General features: G+C 39.9%; 1 non-coding gene across 1 annotated transcript; it reads right to left on the bottom strand.

Annotated features, from left to right (window-relative positions):
* Positions 1-12036: 12036 nt before the first annotated feature.
* Positions 12037-12250, bottom strand: LOC129400333 (small nucleolar RNA U3). Its single transcript, XR_008627593.1, has one exon. It is a non-coding gene; the product is annotated as a small nucleolar RNA U3 (small nucleolar RNA).
* Between the last annotated feature and the right edge of the window lie 595 nt (positions 12251-12845).

A 12845-nucleotide genomic window follows, 5' to 3' on the forward strand; every position in this document is an offset into this window, starting at 1 on the left:
TATCATAGACTAAGATTTTCTAGAAACAGATCTATATCTATATATCTATACTTCTGGATATTGGTATATATTTATCATTTCCATTTACATAAAAATCTCTCCATATAAATACTTTCTGTTGTATATAAAAATGTCTAACTATTGAAGTATTTTTATTTGGATGAAAAATTTAAAATAACAAAATTTATTTGTATAAAACAATGAATTAAATTATTTATACAATGGGATACTAGAAAGCTACTGAAAAAAAGATTCAGGTGCATGAAAATGTGCTATGGGATGATCTCCATGATGCCAGTGAAATTTTATTTAAAAACCTAGCTACCATAAAATGCATACTATATATGTTAACACATAACCCCCATATAACAAAATTATATATTTCATATGCTCATATGTGTATCTAAATACTTAGGATAAAAACTGAAAAGTTAATCTCTGAATTGATAGAATTTCTTCTGAGAGAAAGTGAAATTGACATGCAATGAGAGACTGAGTACGGCAATTTACTTGATCTACAATCTTGAAATTTTTCCACATTGGGTATGCATTACTTACAAAATCCAAATATATGAAAGGAAGGAAATATTTTTCATAGTGGGTAAAGGCTAACTCATTCAATAACTAATGTGAAAATTGTCTAAATCCGTTAAATTAATGTATACCATCTCCCCTCACAAAATATATAAAAAATAATTTGTTTGTTATTTTATTTTATTTTATTTGGTTTCTGGGCAAGACCCAGCAGTACTCAGAGCTGTCCTCACTCTGTGCTAAAGAATTATTCCTGGCAGGGCTCAGGGGAATATATGGGGAGCTAGGGATCAAACCCTAGTGGAATACATGCAACACAAGTGCTCACATGCAATACATGCAACACTATCTCTCTGGCTCCAAAATAAGTTATTTATGAAGACTGAACTACATATATATTTTTTCATATGCGTATCATATATATTCAAATATATGTATGTGCATATACATATATATATCACTTGTATCACTTGTCATCCCGTTGTTTTTCAATTTGTTCAAGCGGGCGTCAGTAATGTCTCCATTCATCCCTGTTCCATGCTACTGTAGACCAATGGCGTCTGCTCGCTCCAGAAACACAATAAGCCTCAAACCATTCATCCAGGGTCTTGACGAAGAAGTCTGACCATCTCGTAGGTGGGCCACGTGGTCTTTTGACGTCCCATGGAATCCAGCGGTAGTCTCTAAATTGCATTATGTGTCTGGCCCATCTGATTTTCGACAACTTGGCAAACAAGACAAGGTCCCTGATTCAGGATCGTTGATGGAGGTCGGAACTCCAGATTCCTTCTCTCACTTGAGTGAAACATGATACTCCAAGCACAGCACTTTCTATTCCTCTTTGGGATACCCAAATAGTGTTCTCATCTGTTTTCGTAGGGCCCAGGTCTCTGAGGCATATTTTAGTGCAGGAAGAATGGTGAAGTCGAAAAGATGTGCCCGCAGCTGGAGGTTCTCATCCTCTTAACCACTTCTTAACCACGCTCTTTTTTTTTTTTTTTGGCTCTTTGGGTCACACCCGGCAATGCTTAGGGCTGACTCCTGGCTTTGCACTCAGGAATCACTCCTGGCGCTGCTCAGGGGACCATAAGGGGTGCTGGGAATCGAACCCGGGTTGGCCGCGTGCAAGGCAAATGCCCTACCCCCTGTGCTATCGCTCCACCCCCAATCTTCAACGCTCTTGAAGGCATTCCATGCTACTCTTTTCCTCCTGCGCAGTTCAGGTGCCAGGTCGTTTGTCATGTTGAGTTCTTGACCAAGGTATACATAACCACTGCATTCAGAGATGTTTGTTCTGTTGAGGGCAAATGGAACATCAGGAACTAGTTCGTTTTTCATGAACATTGTCTTCGTGAGATTCAGCTATAGTCCGACCTTTTCACACTCATGGTCGAAGTCGGCCAGCATTCGTGCTGCTTGGCTGATATTTAGTGTTATGAGAACGATGACATCAGCGAAGCAGAGGTAGTGTAGTTGCCGACCGTCTATCTTCACTCCCATTCCTTCCCATTCCAGTTGTCATATTATGTTCTCAAGGGTGGCACTGCAGAGTTTCGGAGAAATGGTGTCACCCTGCCAAACACCTCTCTTTACGTCGATGATCACTTCTTTGTAGAATGGTGAGATCCTGCTGGTGAATCCATAATACAGCTTGTGGAGGATCCTGATGTATTGAGTTTGAACGCCCTGTTTGGCTAGGGCTTTGATGACCGCTTCAGTTTCAACTGAATCAAAGGCCTTCTTTAAATCAATGAATGTTAGACAGAGTGGCATCTTGAATTCTCGAGAAACCTCAGTGACCCTGGTCACTATGTGGATATGGTTGATCATGCTAAATCCTTTTAGGAACCTGGCTGGCTCGCATGGTTGTCTTTCATCTTGTGTTCTGCCAATCTTATTCAGGATGACTCAAGTGAATAACTTGTAGACGACGGACAACAGGCAGATTGGCCTATAGTTGCTGATGTCATGGGTGTCTCCCTTTTTGTACAACAGAACGGTACTGCTGGATTTCCATTGGGACAGAATCTTTCATTCAGACAGGTAGCGTGTGAAGAGCTAAGCCAGTGTATTGACGAGTATTGGCAGCAGATTCTTTAGATGTTTGGTTCTGACCTTGTATGGACCGGGTGCTGTATGCATCTTTACCGACGAAATGGCATGTCAGATTTCAAAAGGGAGAATGCTGGGAAGGACATATCCATCCTGGGAAATTTGGTATGTGGGCAGGTGAATGTGGCTATCAAAGAGATCTGAGTAGAAGTGGTGGATACCCTTTTTCATTGCCCTTCTGGAAGATGTAATAGATCCATAGGGACGTCAGAGGGCAGTCATCTTGGTCTTATAGTTGGCGAAGGACAGGCAGGTGTTGTGAATACTTTTCCCAGCTTCTGCTGCATCAGCCAACACTGTTGCTCTTCTCTCTTTGAGGTCTTCCTTTATCGCTTCTCTGCACAGCTTTGCGAGCTCAGACATTAGCTTGTGATTGCTTGAGGCTCGCACCAGACCACATTGGCGAATGAGCTTGAGAGTTTCCAGAGACAGGAGAATTTTTGTGGCTTTCTCTCTCTCTGCATTCCTACCACAACCAAGGAGGTGCTGAACCAGTAGATCATATTCCTCATCAATGTTGTCAATGACAGCATCTTCCCATATTGATGCAATAGTGCCAAAGAGCTCCCAGTTGGTAGTTGTTCTGGGAGTTCTCTTCTTAAACTTTGCGGCCCTTTCTCCCTGCTCCATGAAATAGAATCTCGCACGAAGGAGATGGTGTTCTGATCTCGTTTGGAATTTTGGGACAACACAGACATCGGTCAGGCAAAACTGTCCATTGAAAATGATGTCATCAATTTCATTGTGGAACTGTCCACCGGGAGACTCCTATGCCCAGCGTTTAGATTTGGCCTTCTGGAACTGTGAGTTACCATGGATTATCTTGGTTAACGTGATGAACTCAGTCTCTTACACTGTTCATTCCATTCTAGGCCGTGGGTCCCAATGAGGAGTTCTTCAGGTGACCTTCTAGGTTCTATCTTCACATTAAAATCACTGACAATGACCTTATAGAAGGTGTTTTCTTCTTTATAGAACTTCTTCAGCTCCATGTAGAACTTCTACATTTCTTTTTCGTCCTGGATGTTGGTGTGTGGACAATGAAGATCGAAACTGCCGGCAATAAGCCACATCTATTCAAACTTAAGTGTCCAATTCAGGTTGTTAGGCATTCGAACGAATCAATGCTCATCGCCAAGTTTGTGTTGATAAGGACACTGATACCACCGACACCTCTACTGTCTCATGTTCTCAGGAACAATTTTTCTCCAGTGTCAAAAACAGAGTGATTTGTTTGATGCCTTCTTGTCTCAGTAAATCCAATAACGTCATACTTCATCTTCCGCTCTTACACCATAAGATACTCGATGGATGCTTTCCATGCCAGCATACGTGCATTAAAAGTAAATTATGTCCTTCATTTTGGCAGCCTACTTTGGCTCTGAGATATTATCAGCATCTCCTTGTTCATCTTTCTTTTTATTTTAATTAATTTATTTTTTAATTAGTGAATCACCGTGAAGGTACAGTTACAGATTTACACATTTTCATGCTCATGTTTCCCTCAAACAAAGTTCGAGAAGCCAGTGCCCATTCCCCACCACCAATAAACCCAGTTTCCCTCCCACCCCCAAATCCCATCTCCCCCAACCCCATCCTGCCTCAGTGGCAGGGTATTCCCTTTTGTTCTCTGTAAATCGCGTTGTCGCGGTTTCCCTTCGCCAGCAAAGAGAGACGACACCGGTTGAGGGTCCTTCTGCAGCAAGTTTATTGGACATCTCCACAAGTACACCAGTGGGGGAGGAAGGCCCCGACGCTCAGAGCGATATCCTTCTTATAGAGAAGACCCCTCGCTTCTGACGTGTTGCTCGCCAGTTGGCTGTCCTCCAATCACCCCATGAGGGGCGATGCCGGGGCCCGCGCTCTGGAGGTTGTTTACCACCTAGGGCAGCCGGATGTCGGCGCCATCTTTGCTCCATGTGCTCTGGCTCCCTACAGTTCTCTCTCTCCAATTGGGTGTTGTGGTTTGGAATAGGAGTATTGAATGGCCATTGTGTTCAGTCTCTAGTCTATTTTCAGCACCCATCTCTCTTCCCGTGTGGTCTGCGACCACATTTTACTTGGTGTTCCCTTCTCTATCTGAGCTGTCTTTCCCCCCCCAGCATGTGAGGCCAGCTTCCAAACCATGGAGCCAACCTCCTGGTACTTATTTCTACTATTTTTGGGTGTTAGTCTCGTACTCTGTTATTTTATATTCCACAGATGAGTGCAATCTTTTTATGTCTGTTTCTCTCTTTCTGACTCATTTCACTTAGCATGATACTTTCCATGTTGATCCCACTTATATGCAAAGTTCATGACTCATTTTTTCTAACAGCTGCATAATATTCCATTGTTTCTTTAAAGTACCAAAATTTCTTTAACCAGTTATTTGTTCTAGGGCACTCGGGTTTTCTCCAAATTTTAGCTATTTTAAACAGAGCTGCGATGAACATATAAGTGCAGATGTCATTTCGACTACATTTTTTTGCTTCTCTGGGATATATTCCCAGCAGTGGTATTGCTGGGTCAAATAGGAGCTCAATTTCTAATTTTTTGAGAAGTGTACATACTGTTTTCAAAAAGCGCTGAACCAGTAGGCACTCCCCACATCCTCTTAAACAGTGATTGCTTTTTTCTTTTAGATGTGTGCCAGTCTCTGTGGTATGAGGTAGTATCTCCTGGTTGTTTTGTTTTGATCTGCATCTCCCTGATGATTAGTAGAGCACTTTTTCATGTGCCTTTTGGCCATTCATATCTTTTCCTTGGGAAAGTTTCTGTTCATTTCTTTACCCCATTTTCTGATGGGGCTGGATGTTTTCATCTTGTAGAGTTCAACCAGTGCCTTATATACCCTTGATATCAACCCCTTATCTGATGGGTATTGGGTTAATATCCTTTCCCATTCTATAGATTGCCTTTGTATTCTGGTCACTATATCTTTTGTGGTGCTGAAACTTCTTAGTTTAATGTAGTCCCATTTGTTTATCTCTGTTTCCACTTGGTTGGTCAGTTGCGAGTCATCTTTGAAGATACCTTTATCTTCAATATCATGGAGGATTTTGCCGACCTTGTCTTCAATGTACCTTATGGATTGTGGTCTGATGTTGAGGTCTTTAATCCATGTTGATCTGACTTATGTGCATGGTGTCAGGTCGAGGTCTAAGCCCATTCTTTTGCATGTGGTTGTCCAGTTGTGCCAGCACACTTTGTTAAAGAGGCTTTCCTTGCTTCACTTCACATCTCTTGCTCCCTTATCAAAGATTAAATGATCGTACATCTGGGGTTGTGTGTAGGGTTACTCCACCCTGTTACATTGGTCTGTGGCTCTGCCTCTGTTCCAGTAACATTCTGTTTTAATTGTTATCGCTTTGTAATAAAGTGTGAGGTTGGGGAGGGTGATCCCTCTCATCGTCTTTTTCCCAAGAATTGTTTTGGTCATCCATGGGCGTTTGTTGTTCCATATGAATTTCAGGATTGCTTGATCCGTTTCTTTCAAGAATGTCATGGGTATCCTTATAGGGATCACATTGGATCTGTATAATGCTTTGGGGAGTATTGCCATTTTGACAACATTGATTCTTCCTATCCACAAGCAGGGTATATGTTTCCATTTCCTCACATCATCTTTTATTTCATGGAGAACCGTTTTATAGTTTTCTTTGTAGAGGTCCTTTACTTCCTTGGTTAAGCTGATTCCAAGGTACTTGATTTTCTGGGGCACAATTGTGAATGGGATTGCTTTTTTCATGTCCCTTTCCTCTTTCTCATTGTTTGAATATAGGAAGGCCATGGATTTTTGGGTATTTATTTTATAGCCTGCAACTTTACTATACAAGTCTATTGTTTCTAAGAGTTTCTTAGTAGAGGCTTTAGGCTTCTCTAGATATAGAATCATATCATCTGAGAATAGTGAGAGTTTTATTTCTTCCTTTCATATCTGGATGCCTTTAATCTTTTTTTCTTGCCTAAGAGCTATCCCAAGTACTTCCAGTACTATATTGAAGAGAAGTGGTGAGAGTGGGCATCCTTGTCTTGTCCCTGATCTTAGAGGAAAGGCCCTTAGTTTTTGCTTATTGAGGATAATGCTTGCCATAGGCTTGTGGTAGATGGCTTTGACTATCTTGAGGAAAGTTCCTCCAAAACCCATTTTGGTGCGGGTTTTCATCATGAATGGATTTTGAATCTTGTCAAATACTTTCTTGCATCTATTGATATGATAATATGGTTTTAATCTTTACTTTTGTTGATGTGATGGATTATGTTGATTGATTTCCAAATGATAAACCATACTTGCATCCCTGGGATGAATCCCACTTGGTCATGATGTATGATCTTTTTGATGAGTTGTTGGATCCTATTTGCTAATATTTTGTTGAGGATCTTCGCATCTGTGTTCATCAGGGATATTGGTTATAATTTTCTTTGTTAGTGGTTTCTTTGTTTGCTTTTGGTATTAGGAATATATGTGCTTCATAGAAACTACTTGGGAGAGTTCCTGTTTTTTTTAATTTCCTGGAAAAGCTTGAGAATAACTGGCAACAGGTCATCTTTAAATGTTTGGCAGAATTCACCAGTGAATCCATCTGGACATGGGCTTTTGTTTGGGGGGAGACTTTTTATTACAGTTTCAATTTCGTTGATTTTAATGGGTCTATTCAGGTATTCCAAGTCTTCTTGGTTCAGTCTTGGGAGATTGTAGGAATCAAGGAATTCATCCATTTCTTTTTTTTTTTAATTATTCTTTTATTGAATCGCCATGTGGAAAGTTACAAAGCTTTCAGGTTTAAGTCCCAGTTATACAATGCTCGAACACCCATCCCTTCACCAGTGCACATATTCTACCACCAAGAATCACAGTATACCTCCCCCCAACCCCTCCACCTCCCCAGTCTCCCCCCCGCCTGTGTAACTGATAAATTTCACTTTTCTTTCACTTTACTTTGATTACATTCAATATTTCCACAAAAAAAATTCACTATTATTATTTGGAGTTTCTCCCCCCTAAAGTCGGACCTGCTGAAAAGGAAGCATTTGATAATTTGTTTTCCATTGCTGAGAATGAAGAGATATGAAGTCAAGCAGCCACACTAGCAGCCGCACGGTTTTGGATTTCTGTATTTTAGCATTTTAGTAACTATGTCCAGAGAAATATCTGCCAGAAATTGCATCATTGCAAGCTTGTACCTCTAAGCTACTTTATATTCCACATATGAGTACAATCTTTCTATATCTCTTTCTTTCCAACTCATTTCACTCAACATGACACTCTCCATGTTGATACACTTATATACAAATTTCATGACTTCATGTTTTCTGATAGCTACATAGTATTCCATTGTGCAGATGTACCAGAGTTTCTTTAACCAGTCATCTGTTTTTGGAGTACTCTGGTTTTATCCAGATTGTGGCTATTGTAAACAGTGCTGCAATGAACATAGAAATGCAGATGTCATCTCTCCTTCCTTCCTTCCTTCCTTCCTTCCTTCCTTCCTTCCTTCCTTCCTTCCTTCCTTCCTTCCTTCCTTCCTTCCTTCCTTCCTTTCTTCCTTCCTTCCTTCCTTCCTTCCTTCCTTCCTTTCTTCCTTCCTCCCTTCCTTCCTTCTTTCCTTCCCCCTCTCTCCTTCTGTTTCCATCTCTGTTTCTGTCTCTGTCCTTCCCTCCCTTTGTGTCTGTCTCTATCTCTGTTTCTGTCTCTGTCTCTCTCTCTATTTCTCCCTCCATTTTTCTTTGTCTCTGTGTTTTGTCACACTCAAGCAGTGCTCAGGGCTTCCTCCTGACTCTTAACTCAGAAATAAATCCTGGTAGGGCTTACGGATCCATATGGGGTTCCAGGGAGCACACACCTCGGTTGGCTGCATGAATGGAAAGCCCCATATCTGACATACTATCTCTGCATTTTATTATCTGACTATCTAAATAATCTCCAACTGATGATTTAATTTATAAACTTCATATATGTTTATTTATATATATAACTTCATATTTGTTTTTCTATTAAAACATTTTTTCTCCAAAGTAAGAATCATGCTAATAGTATTTTACACTGTTGGATAGTGAGGGAGGTTCTTGATGTTTCAGATCCAGCTAAGCTCCTGGCAGAATTTATTGCTATTTTTAGTCATTAGGATTTAAGATTATATGTTGCATAGCAATATTATCTGTGTAAGAGAAAGAGGTAACTAATATATTTTCTAACTGGCCTCCCAAGGCCGACCTGTTCTACCCCATCCCTCTTCTTTCATTTCAACAGGCATTCTGCCTTAGTGACTTGATCATCCCATCACTCCTTGATCTCCTGGGAGCATTCCTTCCTTCTGTACCTCAGCATCTCAACTGCACTGTATCTATCCCCTTCTCATCTAGGTTATGCATTGTGTAAGAAGAAAAAACACTGGAAACAAAACAGGTAGATGCTATTTCTCACTAATAAGAGCACAGCAGGAAGAAGATTGGCCCTGCTCCATCTCATTACCATGATCATTAGGTAGCACACAGGTGAATAATTACCAGATGTGACTATGACTCGGATATTTTTTGCAAGTTTTAGGCCATAACTGGCAGTGTTCAGGGCTTGCTCCTGGTTCAGCATGGCTCTGGTGATTATAAAGAGTGCCTGGGACTCAGGGACTCAGGGTTTTGTTTTTTTTTTCAGAAGTAGGAAAAGAGAATGCTTAATCATGGGTCATTGATGATTCAATCAATGTTGCATCTGCTCTTCCTTCTTTTGTCTCCTCTCTCACTCCTCTCTCATCACACATGGTGGTCTATCAGAATACACCTTTGATCATACCAAATGAGGCACACAGACCCAGTGCTTATAGTTCTGATGTAGTTATCATTATCTCACCCTAGAAATGGCCTCCAAAGTTCTACTGTGACCACATACTACGTGGACCTTGTAGACAGATTAAAAAAACAATGTTCCTAATTCTTTCTAGTTCATATGTTGATTTCACTTACAAATACAATAAGTAAATGTCACAACCCTGAGAATCAGTTCTCCGAAGCTACCAGTAACTAGAGATAGGTGACTTTGGGAAGGAACCAATGCTTCCAGGAATTGCATAATGCTATAGGCCCTGGGGCAATCCATCTTGAATAAGCAAATAATTATTGTCTCAAGGAGGTTCACTTATTTGTTATTTATAATGTCCCAAGATAGCTTTATATCCAAAGATTTCATTTCTGAGGTGCTGTTTCTATATCAGCAGATTTAAATAATAATATCTCACAAATACATCTATTTACTCATAGAAGCATAATCACTGGATAACAACAGGCATCTAAAAAATAAGTGGAACTTCAGTGAGCTTGGTGAGGTGGCACTATAGGTTACTTTTTGTTCATAGGTCACTTAAATCATTTGAAATATATCTCAAAATGTAGAACTGAGTATGAAGACCTTATGAAATCCTAAGTTAATTTTATAGACAAATCAAAAGGACACAGAACAAATTAGTTATATTCCATTAGGGAAAAAATATCCCATTTGTTATCTATACAGTGTGCTTAATCTTGGGGGGCAACGACACCCTATTGCTATGTATCTAGCATTAGCTAGATTCCTCACCACTTTTGTATTTCATGTATTAAAACTGGCTTAGAGGGCTGGAGTGATCGTACAGTGGTTAGGGCTCTTGTCTTGCATACAGATGACACAGGTTCAAATTCCAGCATCACAATATGGTCCTCTGAGCTTTGCAGGAGTGATCTCTGAGTGCAGAGCCAGTAATAAGCCTTGAACACTGCATATGTGGCCCCAGAATGAAAGAGAGAAAGGAAGCAATGAAGAAGGGAAAGAACAAATGAACAAAGGAAGGAACGAAGGTATGAAGGAACGAAGGAATGAAGGAAATTGGTTACTGAAATTGGAGTTTGCTTTTGGTAATTTTGCTAGGGTGTTTGTGTAATTTACCACACAAATTACAGTGACAGTGACCACACAAATTGAGATAATCTTGAAAGTAAAAAATGGGTTCCATTAACAGTATTACAGGAAAGCTGGTATAAAATTGGATTTTTTCTAGGAAAACCTGGATCTAAAAAACAGTAAAAAAATTCCCCACAACTTTTTGCTATATTGCACCACAGGAGTGCTATTATGGGATATCCTTTTAATATGTAATAGGTTTAAGAACAAAACTTTTGTTTACCAGTCACATTGTTAGGGGCGGCAGATCTCTGCTGGGGGAGGCTTGGAGAGACAAAAGAACACAACCAAGACAACTCTTTCTGCAAATGCACGGGGTTTATTTAAGCCAATATAGCTATATTGGGACCTTCAATTGTGCCTCAATAGCATGGCATAACCGAAGGCCCCGAACTCCAAAAAGCAGGCTGTCAGGCTGTATTTATACCCCTTTGCGGGGGGGGGGGGGGGGGGGGGGGGAGGGGGAAGGGAAAATCACACATATTGCAACATCAAAGGGAAATCACACCTATAGATCAAAGGAGATCACAGATAGATCGCCTAATTTGCGTATCTAAACATTTGTTGACTGTTAACTGCTTCCCTGCAAATGTTTGCTTAGAGTTCCTAGGGCAGTTTGTTGGCCCATTTGGTGACAGTTTCCTGCCCAGCAGGAGGTCACTAAGAAAATATCTTTCAAAGCAGTCAAACAGTTACAAAGGCAAATTTAACTCTTAACCTGCCCTCCTCTTCAACATCTACATTTAAGAATATGACTTTCTTACTTTTTGACAGGTGACAAAAAGTGAAGCACTGAATAAAGAACAATCTTTAAAAGGGATAAAAGAGATAGAAGAAAACCCTATATTAACAATGAACTGATAGCATGCCCTTGCTGGGAATTTACAATAATACTGGTTTCTGATTTCAATGAGAGAACCTGAATTGGGATGACAGGTACAGAGGACAAACTCATTTTATGGTACAACTTTTCTCAAGCTATATCAAACAATCTTTCTTTCTAAAAAAATTAATTTTTTTTTAAAAAAATGAATGACCATGAAATACACAGTTACAAAGCTACACAGTTCATAGTTGGGTTTCAGTCATACAACCTTCCAATACCCATCCCTCCACCAATGTACATTTTCCACCATCAGTGGCCAAGGAGGGAGTTTCCCTTCTGCCACCAACCCCACCAGCCTGCCACTATGGCAAGTACTTTTCTTCTTTCTCTCTCCTTTTGGGTTATGGTTTCTAAAAGGTTCATCTACTCTTCATTCTGATATAGACAAGAGTATTGAAATATAAAATCTAGGAAAATAGTTTACTGGATTGGTGAGTTTAATTGTGTTGGACAGAGCAGATATAGAAAAGTTGAAACATATACTACTACTACTACTTCTGCTGCTACTTCTATTGTTGCTAGTAAATGCATATTGTTGGAGATAAAGATCTAGAGCATTAACCACTGTGACACTGATGATTTTTTTCCTGCCACAATTTAGACTGCGTCTTCTCCCTCTCACGGTTCTGAAGGAAGAGAAGAATCATCATCAATGGTAAAAGACAATTGCAAAAGCATCACCTAGAATCTGCTTAACACTCAGGAGAGGATGCTCTGGCTCCTTCTCATGGTTTTGAGTGCTCTATATGATCAAAGAAAGTTCTCTAATAAGGAACTATAGATATGATCCCTGAGAGTATAGTCTTGACACTGATTTTTTTTAAGTGGCTCTTTTTAGAAGTGAGAGCTGACATTGCTGCTTAATTTTGAGAGGTCAGGTTGAAGTGAAGAGGGGAACACAAGAAGTGTCCTGGAGTTTACTATTGAAACTCCATCAGCCAGTTCTTTACTATGCATATGCTAAGCAGAGTTGTGGAAAATAGTGAACACTGGTTTATAAATTAATAAATTGGATTCACATGGGGTACTTCAAAAGATATTAATATTATAGGCAAAATAATTGCCTCCAAATTTAGTTCCACCTTATCCCAGAAAAAAGACACCAAATAATTTGAATTGTTATTACTTAATATTGCTTAAACAAACATTTTACTTTGGATTATTTTTAGAGATATAGAAAATTTCAAAGATAGTACAGTGAACGCCTGTGTAAACCAGACACAATTTCCCAGATTACTGACATCTTACCTTACTATGATGTAGTTGTCATGATTAATGAACGGACACTGATACAGTCAGTATTTCTAAAGTCCACACTTCATTTAAATTTCCCTACTTTTTACCTAATTTCCTTTTCCTGTTCCAGAATTCCATCCAAAATACCACAAGACATGTAATAAT

Source organism: Sorex araneus, chromosome X (genome assembly GCF_027595985.1).
Source record: "Sorex araneus isolate mSorAra2 chromosome X, mSorAra2.pri, whole genome shotgun sequence".
Classification (NCBI taxonomy): domain Eukaryota; kingdom Metazoa; phylum Chordata; class Mammalia; order Eulipotyphla; family Soricidae; genus Sorex; species Sorex araneus.